The sequence below is a fragment of the Excalfactoria chinensis genome, chromosome 23 (assembly GCF_039878825.1).
Source record: "Excalfactoria chinensis isolate bCotChi1 chromosome 23, bCotChi1.hap2, whole genome shotgun sequence".
Classification (NCBI taxonomy): Eukaryota; Metazoa; Chordata; class Aves; order Galliformes; family Phasianidae; genus Excalfactoria; species Excalfactoria chinensis.
The window spans coordinates 2,386,064-2,408,130 of record NC_092847.1 but is presented as its reverse complement, the minus strand read 5'-3'; the positions used below and the strand labels follow the sequence as shown (position 1 = coordinate 2,408,130).

General features: G+C 46.1%; 1 long non-coding RNA gene across 2 annotated transcripts; it reads right to left on the bottom strand.

Annotated features, from left to right (window-relative positions):
- Positions 1-3,954: 3,954 nt before the first annotated feature.
- Positions 3,955-21,818, bottom strand: LOC140262095 (uncharacterized). 2 transcript variants are annotated; one of them, XR_011905809.1, is made up of 3 exons: positions 21,747-21,818; positions 8,005-8,109; positions 3,955-4,466 (listed from the first exon to the last, which is right to left on the bottom strand). It is a non-coding gene; the product is annotated as an uncharacterized lncRNA (long non-coding RNA). The 2 variants fall into 2 exon arrangements; XR_011905810.1 differs by lacking the exon at positions 3,955-4,466 and adding an exon at positions 4,478-4,949.
- Between the last annotated feature and the right edge of the window lie 249 nt (positions 21,819-22,067).

Below are 22,067 nucleotides of genomic sequence, written 5' to 3'. Positions count from 1 at the left end.
AATGCAAATTGGCTTTGCAAGGCTCCGTGTAAGGGAAGGCTGCTTTCCTGACTAATGGTCTGTGATGCCCACCAAAAACATATTTGTCATCCAGGTCATTTGTTGCACTTATGCAGGTCATTTCTCAGTTACAGACAACAGGAGATCCATCTCCTTGGGATAAATGTGGAGGAAGAGCTTAGGAATCTGTATATCCTGCTCAGGGAAGGCTCAGCATGTAGGTTTGTTGGGTATTCACGCTGCAAAATGATGGATGCCAATCTAAGAGGTGTTGGTGCTGTTCTTATACTCAATGTCTCATAGACTAAGAATAGACTGTCATGGGTGATAATAGGGAAATATCACTGGTGTGACTGCAGTTCGTTGTGCTCCAGCCCTCTATTAGGCTCACTGAGCCCAAGTCAGTGAAGGCCTTTGCTCCCTTTCTTTAACCACATCTGCCGAATTAAATTCCATACACTGACAGGGATGCTTTCAAAAGCTCTGAATCAATTCTTCAATCACTCCACATTCTTAGCTGTGATTAAAAACATGTGTCCCCTAATTAAGCTAACGAGAAATTGTTAATTGGCACAAAGCCCCCCTCTGATTATGCTCGTTAATGTCACTTTGACAGGAGAAGGAATATAAATGAAGGGCAGACGGTGTTACCAGAATTCCGAATCGGACTTGGGATGAAGGCTTTGTGTGCACAGCAGTGTCCATCAATCTGGGGACAAGGAGGGAGGAGGACAGGGGCTGCCCTTGTCTGGGGAAGGTCAGCAGAGCTCTGCAGGGGAATGCTGAATGTGGTCCTTCCCAGTGCTTCTCATCACGACATCTCATTGCCCTCCTCCTGCTTTACCCTGCTGTAGGCTGATGCTCGTGCATGCTGGGTCACCACTGCACCACGGATGCTCCATGATGAAAGAGGAGCCCCACTTTTGAGTCTCATCAGTTATAAGCTAGTCAGTGTCGCTGCCCGCCTCTGGCCCGGTGCGCTTGGTTTTAAATGATACATTCCTTCATACAAGAGCTGAAGTCCCGTTTTCCTAATTCTTGTTGGATCTCAGAGGGACATATGAAGAGTTAATCATGATGTTTGGATGCAGTGCTTGTCTTCTCTTGGTGGCTGAAGGAATCCCAGTCCTGGCACAGCACTCACTGCCATATGCAGCCGCGCCAGGGAGATTTTCCTTCATCATTTTTCTTCTCTGTGTGTTCATTTGAGGTATTCCCGTTCCAAGCTCGTGTTCTGTCCAACACAGAACCCAGGCTGTAGCAGCAGTAGTTGCCTCTGCTAAATGAATGTTTGCTAATAATGCCTTCCCGTCTGGATGCTCATCGTATTTGCTGAGCTTATTTGTCATTTCTTCCATCCCATTTCCATTATAACATAAATAACAGACGGATTGGAGCCCACACTGTCCTGCAAGTTGGCAGTTGCTATTTTGACCGTGCTGCCTTTTATTGAGCTACAATGAAGTACGTTCTTCTGAAGACTCTACTCTGCAGTGGGTAAAGCCCAAGTGACACTGTATGGCGAGCGTGCCTATGGTAGTGAAATGTAAGCATGTCACATCTTAGTCTGGTCTATCAAGCTGCAGAGAGAAGAGGAAGAGATGAAACAAAGTGAAAGCATGCTGCTTTTATCATTGGCTCGAATCCTGCTACTTCAGGTTGAAGTCTCTCTAAGAAAATCTATCACTTTCATGCCAGATGCAATCACCTATTTCTTTCCATGGCTGGATGCACAAACTTCAAAAGTCACAACTGACTGTACTCTCAGATCTTTTGACGGATGCAAGGTACCATTTTGATTACTTCTGCACAGCTGAGCAGGGCACCAATCCTGAGACACTGAAAGGAGAGTGGTTTGAGTAAGCATAGGAGTAGTTCTAAGGACGTTTTTAGCACTGGTACTCTTTCTTACCCCGAGTATATGGAATATGAGCTGCACAGCCATGCGGGAGAGGCAAGGTTGGGCCATGAGAAGTTGTTTATTGCAGCTCTGTTCCCTCTGGTTTCAGAAACTCTGGAGGTCAGAACTGCAGCCTTTCCTCCTGGTTCATATCGTTATGTGATAGAAGGGAACATTGACGGGGCAGGTGTGTGAGGTGAGAGGAGCATGAAACCTTTACTCTGCGATGAAAGGGGAAGGAAATGGGACTGTGAAACTGCTGCTGTGAGAGCTCCGGTGAATGTTGATTTCTACAGGGAACGGGGGGGGGAAAAAAATAACATTTCAGGTAGTTTTAATACGTTACATAAACTACAACTCCAAAAAATAGAGATCTGAAAGACTCCATCCCTGTTAGACCCGCTAAGTACACCCAGATGGAAATGTATCTCAAACCCCGCACAACTGACAGATTTGTCATGAAATCTAGTCTGTTCTGTCTAAGTTGATAAGGATGCCACTCTCTGTATCACGCAAGGAGAGGTGTCTCGGAGACAGAGAAAAGCTCATATTTCTGTTCACTGAGGTGTTGCTGACACAATTTAGCATGCAGTATCCAGCTCGTTTAGAATTCAGTGCCAACTTCATCCACATCATAAAGTGAATCCTGTTTTACAATTCCCTTGAACATTTCTCTAAATGATGGCATCTGAAAACAAGCAGCACGGCTTATGTGTCTGAATTGTACTTCTGAAATTAATTCTTAGCACTATAATGCGGGATATCAGTCAGGCGTGTGCAGATAGAGAGGCTGCTGTGGCTGGGAGCTGGAAATGGATCCTTGCAGCATGAGGTGCTGCTGCCTTGAGCCAAGACGCTGTGCCCCTGCCGCTCAATCTGTGCCCTTTTCCTTTCCAAACTCCCAAGTCTACAGGGTAGATGGGGATGTGAACACATGTAGGAAGGGAAATTTGGAAGGGGTACGTGGAGTTTATCATGTTCCTGTAAGCAAACAAGCCATCGTTTCCTTCAGTTATTGTACATTTGTATTGACCCATCTTTGGGTGCCAGACTCGCCCTGCTGGCGCTAATCTATTCCTCATTATCTTATTTCAAGTGCTCCCGTTTCTTTGCCATGCGATCTTAACCTGAACGGGAGATGCACACATGTATGTGGAGATTTACAGCTCGTCCCATTTGTAAATCAATTTAGGACTTTCCATATTTTAATAATTCAGAAGCGAACAGGATTTCAGTGCCGCTCTCAGATGCGGGAGCACCAGTTGGTCAATGATTGCTCATCTGTGATTCAATGCATGATGGATGGCTGCAAGGTAACGCTGGGCATCTGACACAGGTGTTTATGAGAGCTGCAGGTACAGATCTCTTTTAATGCATTCTTTATGAATTATTGGCTGGGATTCTCAGCTCTGCTCTGCAGCCGCTCAGGAGGGATGTGAAAAGCAGCCTTTATCCTGAGGTAAAGTGAAACACTTTCATGGTAATAGTTTGTTTTAAAACCAGTTCTGCATCTTGTCTATTATGCATCGAGAAAGCTCTCCTCTGGCTACTGTGAGACCTGGGCAGGCTGGGCAGCAGCAAAGGCCTTATGCTTTTTGCACTCTGCCATCAGGCTGCGGGTTTCCAGTGCTTTGCTTTCAGGTCCCCTCTGTACTTTCTTTCTTATTACTCCGTGACCAATGGATTTCACGCGATTATTCCAAAATTATATCTACGTTTCCATCAACTCTTTGAAAACAAATGGAACTCATCAAGAAAAGATGGAGCCATTGAATGGGTGAGAGGCGAGGAAAAAGTGTGGGTCCTTAACACAACTTCTCCCTGATTACACTATTGTTCTGTTCTGAGCAACGCAGGAGGATTATGGTAAAAAGTCAAGGATTGAATGGAGACTTTTGTTGGATGATTCTTCTGCTATAATCTGAGCTATGTCCATCAAAGTGGTCTATGAGTGCTTTTGATAATCAATTATTGATGTAATTAGTGATTAATTCTTACATCACAAGGATAATTTCAATACATGCATGGAGACAGTATTTTTAAGGGGTAAAGGCTCAGAAAAGGGGAAAAAGCCATTAATCTTCATGTTTGGTGTGTGTATGTATAAACAGAATAACACAGACGCTGCTGAAAAGGCAATCCAATTTCTTAGATGCTGGAACCATCTATAACAGTAGATGCATCCTTTCCTCTTTGTAGTCATGATGCATTTCATGATTCCTTTGCTTTACAGCATCCTTTAAAATGAAACATTTTCTCAATTCTCTGGGTGATATTGATGTTTTGCCCTTTTAAACACGTCATTTGATTTTTCTGATGTTCCTCTCTTATTCCCCATCTGTTTTCCTGTAACGCTTTCATTTGGTGGCGGTTTCTCATTGGGTCCCTGTGGGTTTATTCCAGGAGTTGCCTTGAGCAGTTTTGCTTTCCTCGTGTTTTGAAATGTCTGACATGCCACCAAACTCCACGCACGGCGCCAGTCCTGTCCTCACTTAGTTTAGTATTTCAGCATGCAGAGCGCATTGACTTGACTTCACCATCCCCATGGATTCAGTCAGAGAGCATCCTTTAAAAGCAGGCGAGGAAAGGAAAAAGCCACCGTGGTGTTTAGATTGTGAACCAAACCTGCTTGGAGATATTTCCCAACAATGAGGGATTAATTTATTTTAATTTGCTTTTAATATGTATCGATCTCTCCCTTCTTTGCTCCCATCCTTCCTGTGTCAGCAGGTCAGAAAGGTACCAAGAGGAGAATATCCTCATATATGCATAGGAACGATGCTTAATGGGTACAGATTGCTGCTACCAACAGGATGGTTGTCTTTTCACCTCCAGTCCTGAAGACTCGATCCTAGCTTGGAAGGCATGGAATGCTTCGGGTTGGAGGGGACATTTAAGTTCATCCAGTTCCAAGTCTCTGCTGTAGGCAGGGTTGGCTCCCTCTTGCCCAGGTTGCTTACAGCTCCATCCAACCCAGCCTTGAGTGTTTGCAATGACTGACTGCTCAATGTGTTAAACCATTCCCAGCTCAGCCCTGGCCATACAAGTGCTGCCAGACAGACCCGAATAAAGAGTGCCTTAATAAAAATCACGATCCACCCGCAAACAGAAAAGGGCTGAATTCCTCAAATAAATGGCTCCCAACAAACAACGTAGCCGGCTCTCACCACCAGCTTACACCCTGAAGCATGAAGATTATCAGCTCCATGTAATTTTCTCCTAGCTGATGTAGCTGCAAAGACTATTCATATTCATATAAATGTCTAATGTCTAATCCTCTAATCTAATCCTTCTTTTTTTCTCCCCTCTCTGCTTGTGCTAAAGCTCCACAGCCAATACTCCAAAACCCTCTGAGCAATGGAATTATTGATAAATTACTGCAGGAAGGAGGAGCACAGCGCATACACCAAACCCACCGAGCTCTGCTTCTCCTTGAAGGGTTTTTATTCTCCCGTTAAAAAGTCAATGTGTGAATCTGCAGGACAATTTGAAATGTACATGCAGGAAATTAACTCCTGACCCCCCCCCCCATTGGATGCACCGCCCATAAATCCTCCTCAGCAAAGCACAGTGCTCCTTTTGGAAGAGGGGAATGGGGGAAAATGCTTATGGAGACACTCATGCACAAAACACGTGTGTCTGTGCTGAGGTCCTGGAAAGGGCTGGGAATGAGGGCAGCTGCACAGCTCCAACCAAAAGGGATAAATGATAAGGATAAATATGGCAGAAACACAGACTGAGAGGGGAGATGGGGGTGAGGGGGGTGGTGAGAGCCCACGTCCAGGTTTGGTTGTAACACAGCATCACACTTCTGTATATCTGATTTGTGTATGCTCCAGGCTACAGGCTCGTACAGGAATTACACACCCAGACACCCTCCGTGGCCTCTGAGCATTTCCATAATCAACGTGATAATTCCGGATCCAGGCTTCACTCGGAATGAGGCTGCAGCTCATCTATCCATTATCTCACTCAGACCAACAAATAACCACCACAAGAAGCCCCTTCCAACCCGCTGCGGATTCGGACCAATTTTGAAACGCTGCCCTAAAGCAGAAGGGCTTCATATCCTATTATGAGTCCCCCAAGGCCAGTCAGCTTCTCTATTAACTTTTAGCTCAAACTAATAGCACATTCATAAGCAATTTTGTGGGTCACTGTATCTGGGACTTTAAGCTGCTGTGTATGTTTTTTTTTTTCCCTTAGAAATCAGCATTTGGCTTGATGATATGGAATTATTTAGCCGACAACCCCCATTAAACGACCTCACACTTTATAGGCAAAGACATTTTTAGTCTAGAAAACAAAGTCTATAACACTGCTCCAAACCTCCTGACTTCAAGGAGGAGTTTTGCCTTGACAAAGACTGACTTCCCCATCTGAATACAGCCCTTCCTAGCAGCATACACAGGCACTCCCTCCTCAGTAGGTTTTTAGCTGTGCTGTCAGACAGAGCTGTTCTGCATCAGAACTCTTCCACACACTGAATGTTTTGCAAATACAGTCCTAAAAAGCATCTCTTTCCTTGGACGTGCATCTCAGCCACAGACAGATGGCAGCTCTGCCTGCTTCTAGAGCTCCCCCCTCCCTCAGTTTCCTTTGCTGCACTCAATAAAGGACAAGAACTTTTGTATGTCTTTATGAGTGAGAGACCCTCATCTCCAGTTGCAGCACCAAGTCCAAAGGCTGAGTCCTAAAGCCAGGAACGCAGCTGGACACAGGCTCCTATTGTACATGCACTTACATGCTAAGCTCACCGTAAGCTAATCATGTTTTCTGCCTATTTCCTGACCTGGGGAACTTTAACTGAATTACATCCCAAAGAAGGAATGCTGCCCATAGTGATGTGCCACGCTCAGAGAAGACACCAGACCCCCATAGGAAGCACCAATTGCTGAGACCACAGGGCAGCCCCCTCTGCCCCACAACAGACTGCTTCACCACTCCCCAGAACCAGGGGATATAAATCCCTGACTACGAGCAAAGAAGCTTTTCTGAGCTGAACTAAGAGCATTTCAGTGTCTTAGCTGCGATTTAATACCCACTTCTGGAGCTTAGGCAGTCGAGACGCAGGAGAGATTGGGTTGGGATGTTCTTTCCCTTTTGAGCATAACTTCCATTGCACATAGGTCACACATGGCAGTAAGTTCAGTGTGAATATGTGCCTTCTTCCCTGCACATCCAGCACTGCACTACAGCTCCTTCTGCACCGACATCACATCAGCTCAGCCTCAAAACCCCACAGCCAACTTTGCAGGCAGGAGAGGAGCAAGCTACGGGCCGCACATCTAAAGAGTGCTTTGAGGTTCCTGGGCACCTTTAAACACCCTCCTGCCTGCTTCACAAAGATTGACCTTTGGCTGTGCACCAAAATAAAGAGACACGTCTAGAAAGTATGGACCGTATGAAAAATAAAGATGTTTGGCATTAATAAATCATTAAAGCATTTCTATGCCCGACAGCAAGCACAGACCTTTTATCCCTTATTTCTAGCTTTGCATCTGGCAACTAATCCAGTGAAAACAAGAAGAAATTATTTATATTCTTTTAGCGTCCCATAAATCAAATATTGCTTTGAGGACTGAACTAATATTTTGAGAGCTGAATATGGGCTCTAGCCTGCCTTGCTGCATGCAGTGAATCCCAGACTGCTGCGATATGAGAAGGCCCAGAGATACCAAGTCCAGAAAAACAAGGAGTCTGAAACGTAGCAGCAGGATGCAATAATTTACAGCAGCATTGCCCAGCGTGGCTTTATGCAGTGAGAGAGTTATGAAATGTTATTGTGCTTTCTGTAGTGGTACTTTTAAATGCAGATAGCGTGAATCTATCACAGAGTTATTTGTTTTCTTGTTTCACTTTCCCTACCTGTGAGGAGGCATCGATAGAGTTTAACTGCAAAAACACATCCATCTACCCTCTGTGCCTCCTTTATTAAACCACACTTGGGCAGGAAAAAGACCCCAAAGCCCTTCACTTGTCTTCTAAGGAAGCAACAAAACCAGAAGCACATTTACAACAAGGACCAGTTGTTGCCTGTAACTGGGAGGAGACACTGACAGCACCCAACTACCTTTGCAATTAGATACGTTTGAGGGGGGTACCTTAATTCTCGTTGTTCTCAACAGGGCTGGGAGCAGACAATGAGGAGAGATGAGATGCACAACCAACCGCCGGAGTGTCTTCATCAATGATTTTAACCTCCTGACCTGGAACAAAAGAGATAATTCGGTCACTATGGAAACTGGGTGATGGCCTCTCCACAGCTGGAACCACCACTGCTGTTCAATTGGGCCCCAATCGCCCGCCTGGCTCCATGCACAGGCAGGATATGGGAAGCAGCAGTGGAAGAGACCTGGCTGTTCCTGATGTTGCAATGAAGTGTTAAGCAGCCCTGCGTGCAGGTTGGGATGTCCTCAGCACAGTCCTGTCTCCTCTATAGAGCAAAATGAGACAGAATTGCTCAAGCAAATGCAAGGAGCATCTCTGAACGAGCAGCATGGCTTAGTATGAGAAATCTCAGTGCTAGTAGTGCTTGAGTGCCCAGAGATCCCAAGTGAGAGCAAGACTTACACATTCAGGACCAAAGATGCTCATAACATTCAGAGGAAAGCACAAATAGCCCCTTTTGCAGCTACAGAGAAGGGCTCAGACAGAGCAAACCACTGCCCTGCAGTCAATGAGGGAAGCTGGGCAGCATCAGAAGGGACAGAGAAGAGCTCTGTGACCACACAACCATCACTCTGACCAACCCTATGAGCAGTCGTGGTGACCAGGATGGAACCATTACATCACAGCCCCCAGCAGAGGCAGACCCTGCACTCCACTCAGCAGCACGTGACGTAGGCGAGAACAAAGGTTTGTTTAATGACTTTTAATTAATTTTAATTACTTCCATTTTTTATGGGTTTCTTTTTTTTTCTGAGCAGTAGCTTAACCTCAGTGAATCTCAGCCCCTTCTGATCGCTCCGGGACTTCTGCCAGCTTCCTCATTACAGATCAGTTCCCCTAACGCCATTTGATAATGAAATGGGTTTTAAAAGAAAGGGACAGAGGGGGGGGGGGGGGGGGGGGGGAAAGAAAGTCAAATGCCTCCAGCAGAACCCCAGGGAGCTGGAAGAGGATTATGATTTGGCAGAGAGATGAAATGATAGTTTGGGAGCTCGCTTTATGAACTACGTGGATCCACGTTGAAAGCGCCCTACTTTTAACAGACAAAAGTTACGGCCCCATAAGGACTTTCTGCCCTCCCAGCTTCCTGCAAGCACCTTCCTGCATGGGGGAAGCGGCTGAGACAGCAGAGGTGGGGAAGAAAGCAGAGGTGGGGAGGAAAGGGGAAGGTTTGAACCTGGTGCAGCCATAGAGGAGCTGCATCGGGGCAGAATCTCAGCCAAGGGAGCAGCAACACACCTCCCCAAAGCTCCGGATTGTGGGTTTGGATTGAGGAAAGCCCATTCCTTCTGCTTTCTCTGATCTCTTTTTTTACACTTGGGTCTTCTTCCTTCCAGCTTTCCTTTTAAATCATTCACTCCCATCAAGACCCTCTTCCACCCACACCTCAATCAGGTTCTCCTACAACACAAGGCATTGCAAACCACACCTGTGAAACCCTATACAAGCTTTGCCACAAGTGTTGGCTATTTTTTCCCCCCCTGTTTCTATGAACATGCACTGCTCTGTTCATCACTCAGAACTCCTCCTTGTGGCTCTGATCTCAGCCCAGCTGATCTCTTGCCCAGCAGCCCTGGGCACACTTCAAAGGACCCAAAGCCTGGGCAAGGGGACAGAAAGGAATCTGTAATTTCTAGATGCTCTCTTGAGGCTTATCTGAACCTCAGCACAGCTTCTAAATCTGGGCTTTAAGTCACCCCAGAGCGCATTTCTGTTAAGAGATGTTTGGGCATCCACAGTCACAGCTGGAAATGCTCTCCAAAATATACGGCCCTTTTATGGCCGCACTCTGCAGGCGACAAAGAAGCAGAAAGGAGGTGATGGGGATATTGTTGACAAAATGCAATGAAATGGATGTTTTTATGACACTTACTGCCTGTATCGTGTCCCAGCAGAGGTGCTGCTCTCACCAGGTCCTGCTGGCATCATGGTGGGCACATCCCTACCATGGGGTGGAGCTGGGAAGGAAGAAATTGGGCTGGGGACCACAGCCACCTCCCTGCCTCCAGAGGGATGTGCATAATTCATAGGCCATAGATTGTATATACCTCAGTCATGAAAGTTTAAACAGACTGGTTATTACTATTGACCATTAAAAGGCAATTTTTCCCCTATGTGTGACAAGGACTATTGACATTCCCATACCCTTGGAAAAAGCCGGGTGATGTCCTGACACCCTCAGAGCCTCACTCCATTCCTGCACCAAGAGCTGAGACAACCCAACCAAGCCAACAAACTGCCTTTAAAAACACTCTGCCTGCTATTAACACCTCCTTAAAGCTATTAAAAACTGAAAGCCTGCTTTTACTCCTGACTTAACGCTGTGAAGTACTCAGGGTTTTGTCTGCCATTCCCTGCATGGCACTACTTGGCTGTTTTGCTCTGCTAACCCCACTGAGATACCTTTGCCAGCACTGATGCCTCCAGTTGTTCCTCCAACACAGCACAGGGCATCAGCTCCAACCTCAGCACCACTCAGAGCTTTGGGAAGGGGATGAGAAGGAGCTCATGCTAAGATCAGGAGGCTGATTTTTTTCCTCCTCTCTGCAGCCTGTAGAAAATTAAATTCATGCCCAATGGGCCTAAACACTCCTGGTAGCACTGAAGTGAGAAATTGAGCTAATACCTTTCTGATGTTTAAACAAGTACCCGTGGTATTTTCCTGCCGATCTAGAAGAAGCTCTGAAGCTTTTGGAACTGTCATCAGAAACTGTGAGGGACGCTTGAAATAAAAGTGAGGGGGGAAAAATGTATTTCTGGGTGGCACGGAGCACTCTGGATAACGTGGCAAAGACAAAGTGCTACGTCAGAGCAACCCTTCCATTTCCAGACTGAAGGTCTGAAATGAGCCACACATCCCTCCATAGGAACCCACCTTATAAACCTGAACTTTTGGAGCTGTAAGGGTAGAAACCAGATGTAACCTCTACTGGGCACAGAATCAGGAGTTGGATTCTATGATCCTAATGGGCCTCTTCCAATTTGGGATATTCTATGGTTCTATGTGGCTGTGCTGGAAGAAAAAGCAGTGTAGGACACATCCGCATTGCTTGCTGTGTAACTAACTGTCAGAAAAGAGAGAAAATAGGGGAAAACTGGAGATGTTCAGAGCCTGAACAGAAGCTGCAAAGCACAGAGCCCTGTGCCCAAGTGCTGCACTGTGCATGGGCTGCAGAGGCCGACCCTCTTTCTCTATTGAAGGAAACAACCTGCAAACACAACAGCCTCTCCTGCAGCTCTGACCCACTCTTGGTCCAGAGCAACTGCAAGTACATAAAGGATCACCAGCACAGAAGGAAGAAAAGGAAAGAAAAAAAAGGAGGACTAATAGGCACATAACACCCACCAGAAAAGTGGGGACAATCTAGAGAGAAGCAAAGGAGCTTTGAAGGGTTATTAGCTGCATTCTACCTATTGCCCGCACAAGCACATATGGGAAAAGTGATTGTTTCCCTCTCTGATGTGTACATTGAGGGAATCAGGAGCAGATGCAAGCCGGGCACTGACGACTCCAGCAGATAAAAGACGATTACAGGCAGAAAATTGAGCTGCTGAGAACACGCAGCTTCACTCGGGATGTTCAGTTTAGCTGCTGGAAAAGGGCTGGAAGCTCAACCCCTGACAGCAGCCGCCTCGTGCTGCAGACCTGCTGATTTAAGCATTGCTCAGCTCCACGCAGACGTGTGTAGAAACGTTTAAAGGCTCAGTTTGAGCCATTGGTTTCCTCATTTTTGAGCTCTCATTAAAATAATCTGCTCTGATTGTCTGCAGGAGCTATTTTTCACTCCTCTAAATGGCCACAATAGTGGAGCAAAAGAGGAGAACCAGCCCCAGGCAGCCCATGACTCATCAAATCCCAATCCTGCTCTTTGCTGGCAAATAGGAGCCACCTGAAAGCAGCACAGAGAGGGATAACAGCCCTGTGTCCTGCTGTGAACAGAGGTTTATCTCCTGCTTAACCTGCATGGATCCATGCACATCACTGCGTACCCACCCAGCTGAGCAGCTCTGGGTTCTCACCCCCCTTTGGCATTCAGAGGTACCAACATTGCCTGCAGAGCCTGAATTCACACTAAGGATGTCCTGGTAAGTTGCAAAGAGGTTCACAAATCTCACTGCATTTGCTCTCATCCTTCACCCAGCAGAAAACCCCTTTTGTCTTTAACCCCGTGCCATGGTTTGTTCCTTCGGCCATTTCACCATTCCCATCACTGACACTTTTAAAGCCACGAGAAAGGATTTTAATTGGCTGAAATGCTGATTGCCATAACAACTGGCTAATGAACCATCTGTTAGCATATGTAATATTTATTTATATGTTTGAAGAGAGCAGCTCAGGACCAGGAAGGGCTGCTTGCTGACACAGGGAGGATGGGGGTTGGTCCCATTGCCACCCACTGCCCCCACCCGCAGCAGTGCCACCTGCCAACAAAAAGCAGATGCTAAAGGGAGATCCCAACTACCACAGCTCTGCTGATGGAGCAACGGGGCTCTGTTATTTTTAGGTGCTTGATAAAAAGGAGGGGGGGGGGGGAAGCAGAGAAAGCCCCGCTCCATCCAGAAGTCACATGCATATGCAAAAGGAGCCTAATTGCCCCTCTTTACAAACTAATCATTCCGGGTTTTACAAGCCGCATTATAGAACCTGACATGCTTATTTTTCCTCTTATTATGTTTGTAAGCAGTGATCCTATTGAAAAGGGAAAAAAATCAAACCCTATTTTCGCCAGTCACCACCGTCTCCCTTTCTCTCCCCGCCTGTTTTATTTTATTTCCCTTTCTTTCCATCAGCTGAATAGAGCGGCATTTTCATGTGTATTAATTGCCCTGTAAAATGCCCTCGAAGTCATTAGAATTCCCCATTCAAAACTATTATCTCTGCCATTATGTCTATGCATTATTTTTATTTAAATGCGCCTCTTCTGAATTCGCTTATTTTTAACAGCTACCCATGCCTGAAACGCTGTTCCAGGCCAAGCTGTTCTCAAATCTTTATATATAATTTTTAAATGATAACTTCATAGGGAGCTTTTGATGCTTCATCCCGAGCTGAATCACAGCTTCAGGCTTCTAACCCCATTTCTTTTTGCTTTTCCTAGTTCAGAAAGGCAGGGAAAAGCCTTGGAGAAGTTGTTGGTTTTTTTTTACCTTAACCTGCATGACTTTTTACATCAGAGCCACAAGATTTGCAGCTGCAGCTCGAAACCAATCTTTCTCTTTTCCCCCATCTCAAATACCCACACGTGATTCTCACCCATCCTGACAGGTTATTCTGTTGATACTCATTCTTTAAGCCCTGCAAAGCAAGCTGCTTTCTGGCCAACCCCCCCCCCCCCCCCCCCCCTCAGCCTTTGGTGGTGCCACATCACCACTCTGTAGTGTCCTACATCCCACACAGCATCACTACAACACAGAGCCCTGGGCACCACCGTGCTGCAAAGGCTGTTATCCCTTTACACCAAGAGTGCACTGGGAAGATGAAACAGCATGGGCTGACATAGGACAGCACCAGGAAAGCACCTTCTCCCTCTCTGCACCATTTTCCTCTCTTAATTTGACCGGCTGCTCTGAGTCTGCTTTCATTAACCAACACCTGTAATTACTGAATGTGGCCATAGGAGTGCACAGCCCATCTCCAACCCATGGGACCTTCCTGTGCTTTGACTCAGCCACTCGGACCCACAAGAGCTCACATCCCCAATGCACCACGCAGCCCAGCCTCTGTTATTTCATCCCTTGGACAACACTCCTTCCTTCTTTTGTCACACAGAGCCTCACTGGCAGCTCCTGATGAATTACTGAAGCAGGCAGCTTTAACCCACGGTCTTGCTTTGGTAACTTCCTTACCTGCCTTTTCTCAATGACATTTTGAGCCCTGAGGTCAATGCTTTTTAAAGCAGGTAACTTCCCACTCAGCATCCTCCTTTCTCAGCCAGGCAGCGGGGATGTCTGCAATGATTCCCTCCCTCTGGGCTGCAAAAAAAGCCTTTGCTCCTGTTGCAATGTGCAGGAAGGCACCCCCCTGTTTCCACACCCTCCTGCCAGCAGCAAGGCTCAGCCTGAGCTGCTCCGCTCCAGGACCTGGCTGAAGACTTTACAGCCCAGCTCTTTGCCCAGACCCAGTGCAAAAATCAAAGGAAAGCATTGCTTTGTAATGACTTCTCAGCAACCTTCACCAATGTGCCTGCTGGAAAGGACGGAGCTCAGCCTGCAAACCTGCAGTGCCAGGCAGAAACTCAAAGCAACTCAGCAAGCAATCCATTCACAACAGCTTCTTCCAGAAGGAACCCAGGAGTTTGCTATATGGCCACTCCAATCACAGCAACCTGCTTCAGGTGTGCATTACTGGTAGGCAGACACGCAAAGCAGCTCCAAAGGGCTGGGTGCACCCATGGCCACAGTGTAAGCCCAGAGACCGTGGGCAATAACCTCAGCACAGCAGAATGGAGCATGGTTATTTTTTTATACACAACACATCAGCAACATCTCAACTTCAATCCCTCATAAAAATTCTTCTGAATATTTAAGAGAGAAACCCGTGCTCAGATCCTATCTGGCTGTTATATCCTCCTTCATTTCCTATAACAGCACCAGGATCACACGGGGACCACAGAGGCCAATACAATCCCTGGTTGATGAGCAGATACTCACAGTGTGGATGGGCAGCCTGGCTCTGCCATGGGGTGAACACTACCCAAGGCCACAGGAGCACATGTATTGCACATCCACCTTCATGACAGCAGTACCTGCTTCAGCCCTTTGCACAGTGCCTGCCTTGTCAACGCGATGCTCTTAGGAGCAACTCAGAGCCCAGAAGGTCAAGCTTCCAGTTGACAGAAGAGCTGCATGACCTGGCATGGGGGGAGATCAGCTCTGACCCAGACCCACCACCACCACCAGACCTCGAGTGTTTTGCCACTAGGTGGAGTTCAGAGGCAAAAACCTCACCTGCCTGCATAGCTGCCAGCTTCAGCTGGACCCACGGTGGGAGCCCATACAGCCTGAGGGTCCAAAGCTGTACGACACAGGGGAGCAGCAGCAACCACCCTAACTGACAGTGGGCTTCGACATGCACATGCATGAGAAACATCAGCATTAAGTGGGAAAATAGCCAAGCGCTCAGCCCTGCTCCTGCTGCCCTCTGAAAGCCCCGTGCTGTTAAAGGGGGGGGGGGCTGCAGCACTGCGGGCAGGAGGTGCTGGGTTCACAGTGAATCACAAATATCATCTGCATGGAGAGGGATATCGATCTGCAGATTTCACTGACATTTACAAATAAATGATGTATTGCAGTTTTTGTTTTGCCAGCCGGGCTGACCCCTAACGGCCTTCACATAATTTACTTTTGATTAAAGAAGTGCTTTGACGCAGAGAACTTAAAAAAAAAACAACACCAAAACCCAACAACCCCCAAATCAATACAATTATGAGATCAGCTTTAAAACAATGTGTTAAGAAAGGAAAAAAAAACCACCACCACCACCAGTCCAATCCTTGAAGACGGCTCAGATGAAAGTGATGCTTCGAGTCACTCCAGAGGTCAATGGATGGAGTTGGAAATAAGCAAAGCACGCATTGCAGACACATGGAATTTGAGGGCAGACTCATGCAATGGGCTCAGCAATGATCACCCTTCCAACCAAGTCCACAGCAGCACTTTGCATCCACAGACAGTCTCAAGGAGCTTGCATAAGAATGCAAAGAAGGTACAGACTCCACCATTATCTCCCATAGCTTTAAATATTTAGCAGTGTGGAGCTCAACGTGAATAACATCCACAGCACCTAATGGGAAAACAGCTCCTCTCGTTGAAGAGAATGGGGTTTGGCATTAGCAAACGCAGCGCCATATGTTCATTAAAACACTACCACTCACAAGATAATGGTGACAGCAAGTTAAAGTCATATTCTGGCTAACAATATCCAAAAATATTACTTTTTTGGCAACCAAACGGGGCGCAACATGCGTAATTAATAAGCGCTCTTGCAATTAGCGTGCCCTCGCCTCCAAAGAGAGAACCACAACCTGTTTGCATTTGCAAAGCACGACAAAAAAGAAGAGAGCTCAGTTTTTAAATGGCCTTTCTGATCAGCTCTGCCACATGACTCCCATGTGCTTCGTGGCTGCAGAACTGGGGAGGAAGCTGCTGTGCATGCACTGCTCACCACGATGGCTGTGTGCAATGCCTACCCTCATCCAACTTGGGATCTCCACCGAGGATCCTGTAGCACTGAAGTTAACAGGAGCTTGCTTTTGCTGTCAGTGGGCACAAGATGGAGTCTTAAAGTACTGAGCCATATGGAGATGGGGACTGTGCCCGTCTGCAGCTAGACATGGCAGCCCCACGCTGCATGTGCCCAAACCAGCCCTGGATGCAGCAGTTTAATGCAGTGTCAGGAGATGAAAAGATTGGGCTCAATGGGATTTGTAATTAAAAGCAATGCTCATCAGTGCTGCTCTTTGGTTAACCCAAGAGCTGGAGCTCTGTAAGCTCTGTTTGGACAGTAAGGAGTTGCAGAGCTGTTCACCACCCTCCCTTACCACAAGCCAGGAATGCAAAACAACTCCGACAAAACCAAAGCCCCAGAAATGTACATAAAATCAAATAAATAGAAATACAGCAGCTCTGACTGATCTGAAGGAAAACAATCAGCTGCAAGGCAGTTTATTCAATCTGCCTAATGTAAGAAGGTTGCAAACATCCCACTGTTTACCCTGTGATTTTTTTTCCCCCCTTCCCTTTTGGCAGCAGCAAAAACAAATAACGCTGGATTCAATTTGCAGCCTGAACAACACAGAAGACACAAAAGGCAGCAGCACAGGGCAGAAAGAAAAGGCACTTGGCCCCAACCCCTTTTGTAAGGGCTACTACAAAACTGCTCCTTGCCTGCTGTGCCCAGGAGGAGCAGCTCTGACTGCAGGGCCCAACGATGCACACGGATGATGCACTCCTGCATTTGCCTTCATTAAGCATTTGAACCACTTCATTCCTCAATCTGGCTTCCCTGCTCGGTGTGGCTCCTGCCTGCAGACCCCAGCTCCTGTCATACCTTTCTCCACAAGATTAAATATTACTTTGTACCTCGCGCGCTCTCTCTGTGAACATATTTAAACAGCACGATCAGGTTGCTTTCTAATCTTCCCTTTGATAAGCTAATCAGATTGATCTCCAGAAGTCTGTCACCGCCAGGCACGTTTTTCAAGCCCTGCAATATGACTTGTATCTTCAGACAAAGCAAGCAGCATCCCCAGGGACGAGTCATCCTCCAGGTTTCAAAGACACTATGGAGACCCCCAGGGCCCCTCACGAATACATTTGCTTCGCTCACACTAATGGGTGTCTTGGCCTAATCACCTGAGACCAGCTCGCTTTGAGGCCAGAAAAGATGAGTCTGTGAACCTCAGCAGTTTTCTGTTGAAGCTGCAGCTCTCCATTCAATTGCTACAAGAAAAAATAAAAATAAAGAGGAAGATGAGCGTGCAATGGTAAAAACCCCACTGCAAAACTGGGCTCAGATGGGACTCAAGTCTTTCACAACAGAATTCCCCATAGGGGTGATGGTCCATACCTGAAGAACAGCACAAAGCCCAAGACAGCATAAGAAACCCCACGCTATCGAAAGGCTTGATAGAATGAGACTTCATACAGGAGTTTTATAACTCACTCTCTGAAGGTCCTTCTGTAAAGTGAGATTTTAAACAAAACCGATCGATTCCTGAGAAAATCCTTATTTTCACATCCAGTAAAGCTCACAATGGGTTCACACAACAGCAGATATTCCGGGATCCATTTGTGGTTCTAAACACCTCCCCGGCATCATTAAGCCACAAATTTGCTCAGAAATCCTTGCATTGTGTCTCAAAGGAGATTAAATACAGACACTTGCAAGGGAGGGAACAACAATAAAAGGAGAATGAATGCTCCCTAAGTGATTCCTGAAACAAAAAAAAGATTTGATATTCAGCCTGTGTGCCCATGCAATTATGAAGCTTCTAGCTCAGAGCTGTAACAGATGGAATTTCCCCCCCCCACGCACCCCCCTGTTTCTCTTTGGTGATAAGGTGAATGGTTTCCTCAAGGGAAGTGTAGACAGAGATGCTGAGCTGGCACGGCTTGTGCCAAGCAGCTGGTTGCTGCTGAAATGATGGAACAGAGCAGCACGGTCTGGGATGGAAGCAGAAGACCTTCCTGCAATCAGCCTTCCAAGGAAGGACTGAAACTGGCCACGGACATCTGCATTACAGCACATGAAAATGACAGTGTGTGGAGCACAGCTCATAGCAGAACGTACTGCTTCCAGGTCTGAATGACACGTGCACCCACTTGAGCTCCAGAACGCTGATAGAAGCCAATGGAAGCACGTACTCTATGCACTTCTGGGAGGGGAAAAAGAGGTACCATGTACACTTCAAAGTATCGATCAGATTAATTGCTGAACGAGCCACGACTGATGTTTCCAAAAGAAATTGAATGATTGACTTTGAGAAATGTTAGCGGTGTCTTTTCAATGGGCTGAACGAGATTAAATCCCTGTTAGCCCCGTGATGGATGACACACAATGGGCTTCTGTTCATCTCTCCCCTCTCCCACTGCTTTGAGTTTGGGACTCTCTGTACCATGGCTGAGCTCTTGATGCCCTGATAGCAGCAGCTCTGCCTTCCATTCCTTTTCCCAGCCGTAACACCTGGATATCAGGTATGTCACCATCTCTACCCAGAGACCAGCTCTCATACAAGGTAATTACCCTTCCATGGCTTGTGTAAAAAGAACCATTTGCACAGAGTGCAGCAACCAGTCTGCAATGGAACACTGCAGCTCCTACAGACATGGGCTCCCCTGTGCTCCTGCCAGGCTCAGTCCTTTCCATGAGGCTTTTCACCCCAAAAATGCATGGAGGGGTAAAAACACTTTAGACAGGACTGACACAATATAAGAACATATAGAAATCACTAAGGAACAAACAGAGTTAACAGCAGCGAAAGCACTGAAAGGACTCTCAACAAATTTTGGTAGCTACCAACACACAGGGATCAGGCTAATTACTCAAACAAGATTACCTCTCGCTTTTCTGCACTGCAGACACAGTAACAAATTAAATTACAGGGGGGAAAAGATGAGTTAAATTCTCACCAGAGGCTGGCGGTGGCCTCTGCTGACCATTCATGCTGAGTGCTGGGATTTGACATTAACCACCAGCACGCGGCTGCTTTTCTGCTGAAAGCAGCACATTTTAAAGTGGGGAGATCCTATCTTTCATTTCATATAGATCAGTCCTGCAGCATCTTGATGTATTTATAGTTTTAATACATAACCGTAAATGCCCCCTAAACAAGGGATATTGCACCTTTAGATTACTGTTATTGCTTTATTGCTCATTGTAGACATAAATTAACAGCTTCCCCCAGCAATGCTGAAAGAGTACAGAATTAGATTACAATGTACATACACAAGAGCCTATTAAGGCATTGCTATTCCATAAAAAGTCTTTATAGTTTTTAAGTGTACACCTATAAGTGTTTCAATTAAAGAACTACATGCTTGCCTAGTAATTGCCCTCCTATTTGAGATAGGGTTTTGCAGCAAAAAAAAAAGAAAGAAGCAAGACTAAAAGGTGGAAAATTGGAATATAAAACACCGAGTATGAAAGTGCTATAAAAAGAAAACCATGGGTTTAAATTATGCTTATTAGAGCCATTTGCATGGCTTAACTCCTGCACTCTGCTTGCTGCAAGGAATCCATTGTTTCTCTGGGCAGAAAATCCTCTTGTTTTGTGTCCCAGCTTCTCAAGCCCTGCAGGAAAGCAGTTGTTGGGATAAAATGGCTCTTCCTGGAGGGCAGCTGCTGCCTTAAGGATGATGGAGGCCACTGAAGGCTGCCCAATGTAACAGAAAAAGGAAGTCCAGGCTTGGGATTCCCAGAGCAGCAGCACTCCAGCAACCAGAGCTGCATCCCTACCTGTTGGAAGGATGACATCTGGTGGTAGGAAGGGTCAGAGGCCCACCAACTAATTAAAAGCAGTAAATTAAGCCGTATTCAACATTGACAAGAAGAAAGCAGAGCTTCTTGCTGACCTTACAGGTGGAAAGGAGAACTTGGATTGGTGCGATATTAAACGGCGAGGAGGAAACTCACTATCCGTGCTGTGGACCTAACACTGGTCCACCAGGCTGGGAGAGCCTTCCTGCTCATTTCAGAGCCTCATGTGAGCTCCTCTGCTCTCTGCACAACACCTGTGTGGGCAAACTCGTTTGAAAGCTGAGTTGGGAACAGGCTCTGTATCAGCCAATGGCTGATACAGCTTCTTGGCTGCAGTGATCAGAGGCTCAGCATAGTGCAGCTGAACCTGGGAGGTCATATAGGATTTCATAAGAAAATACCCTATCAGCATCACTTTGTTGCTTACTTCAGAAGAAACAGCCGTCTGAGTGAGAGGAGAGCCACAGGCATCAAAACAGTTTGCTTTCTCATGTCCTATGGAGACTACCCAACATTGGTAACATTCCATGCAGCATTTCTACCTGCAGTTCTTCAAGAATTAAGAAGTGGGATGGAAGGTAGAAATGGGTAAGACTCGATAAGCAACAGACATTAATTAATGCTGCGCTGCAATGGAATTCAGCTGAAATAATGTATGGAGGCCACGTGAATAGTAAAAGGAAATTCATCATGGTTAATGTTATTACACTGAATGTCAAAGGAAGCGGCGATGATTTGCCACTTACTGTGTAATGTAATGTAATCTAAATGCAATTTTGGTTGGACAGCCTTGAACATCCATATTAAGGAGAACTGGTAGAAAAACCAGGATTCAGTCCTATTCTATGGGTAAATCATCATACCTCTAACTTAGGACCCCCCAAGCTTATGAATGATGCATTGCTTAGCCTTCACACAACCAACACACCTTTTTAAAGGTGTGCTATATTTTTCCTTCCTTTTTAAGGCTAGGAACAGCATTTGGACACGCACATTGAGCAGGCCAGGCCATATTTTAGTATGATTTTGGGTTTTTTTCATGATACTCCTTCAATACAAAAATAGTGCTGTTTCCTGAGTCCAATACTACTTCTGTCTGCTTAAAACATCCCAGAGCAGAAAACACTGATGTTACATCCACAAGACAAACCAATCAGCAAGCCTTACACATGAAAACCCTCCTGCAAGGGATTGAACATGATTTATATTGTTCTTCCCCCAACCAATTACACATTAGATTTCAGTAAACAGACCTCAGTAACACAACACCACTCGACGTGGCCTTCCAAAGCCTCATTAATTTTCTCTGCTACACGACACAACAACTTCCAGCATAAGAAATTCTATAGAGAACAACGGGTACGTTCTCAGTCTGAAACACTGGAAGCCATAACCAGACATGATCACTTCCTTCTGAAATAGAAAAAAACACAGATTCATTGCAGCACTACGGATTCCAGCCCTTAGAAAGAAGCAGAATAACACTTGCAGTTTATTTCACTCAGTCCCATGTAGCCAATCTACTGCCGTTCTGTCATTGAAATGAAAGCACTGGGTTTCTCATTAACTTAAGCTTGCGTTTATGAAGAGGAATAAACTTATGTGTCTTTTAAAAGACTCGTTCACCCTACTTGCAAGTGCTCTGCATCCATTCCAACACCATTTACACCAAAACAGGAGTGTGACAAAGCTGCTTACCTACAGAAGGCTCCAAGTACACAGAGATCTCCAGCAAGAAACTCTTACCAGCACTGAAAACTCTTAAATGAGGTCTGGGAAGGGGTGGATCCTGACTTTTTCTCATCAACCCTATTGTATTGGACCAGCTGAAGACCAACTCAGCTGACTCCTCTCACACTCAATAAATAAGAAGTAACGAGCTCTTTACCTACTTTTATTTACTAAGACTTTGATTTTCTCAGTCGGAAATGTGAGCACAGGCAGTGCTGGGCTGCAGAGACGAACCAGCTCCAGTTTTTGCATCAGCAGCACGAGTTTATGTGCTTTCTTGGCTGCTTT